The 1,016-nt window shown below is 26.8% G+C and overlaps 1 protein-coding gene across 2 annotated transcripts in view; it reads right to left on the reverse strand.

The window, feature by feature from the left end:
- The window catches only part of oxr1a (oxidation resistance 1a), an 88,824-nt gene that overhangs the window by 18,454 nt on the left and 69,354 nt on the right, over positions 1–1,016 (reverse strand). The gene's annotated exons all lie outside the window — the stretch shown is intronic.

Raw genomic sequence — 1,016 nt, forward strand, 5'->3', positions numbered from 1 at the left:
ATATATATATATATATATATATATATATATAAATTTAATTATATATATATATATATATATAATTTGTATTTTCTTCTCATTAGTTTTAAACAATAAAATGCATCAAAACATAAAATCTGGACCTCATTACATTTTTAACATCACATATTCTGACCACAAATTTCCTAAAATATCCCTTTGATTTTATAGATTAAAAGTGATTTGTTACATTTGATACAGTGCATGCTGTATATCAATGGTCCAACCATGAATTTATAGTTGGTACACTTTTCTTCAGTCATTTTGTTGGGTCATGGCCTTTTTACTTGCAACTAAGAAACACTTTTAACAATAGTCTTGCTTTGTATACCTGTTCTTTCAAAATATATTTTGTTTCTTCTTAAAAACAGCTTCAAGTACATAATGGACATTTTAAAAACGTGACTACAGAGAGACTATGAAGGTAAATTAGACACAACAGTAGTCACACAACCATACAGCAAGCTTTGTATGTGTACAATACGTTCTACAATTGTACCACAAGCTTTACAAATGTGTACTACATGATTCACAAACGCTTAAACAGTTTTTTTTTAAAATTGCAAACATTTCAAACTGCACAAGAAGGAATATTCTGCGCATAAAAAACATCAAACACATGTGCACAAATCACCTGTTGCTATATTAAAACACATATGCTTGCATTAACGTTACTGGATTTCAAAAAGATTAATTTTGGGAACTGTACAGTTAAAATAAACCTAAAATGAGTGGGTAATTCTTGATGTGGAATATTTATCAGGAAATATAAAAAAGTGAAAATAAAAATATATATACAGTATATATATATATATATATATATATATATATGAATGTAGACCTCTGCATTTGTATTGTGTACTGTGTATATATATATATATATATATATATATATATATATATATATATACATATACATATATACACACACACACACACCTGTCTGCACAGCACTTTGGTTGGCCTTGTCGCTGTTTTAAGTGCTCTATAAATAAAAT

Source organism: Nematolebias whitei, chromosome 5, assembly GCF_014905685.2.
Source record: "Nematolebias whitei isolate Nwh7 chromosome 5, NemWhi1, whole genome shotgun sequence".
In the NCBI taxonomy this organism is placed as follows: Eukaryota; Metazoa; Chordata; class Actinopteri; order Cyprinodontiformes; family Rivulidae; genus Nematolebias; species Nematolebias whitei.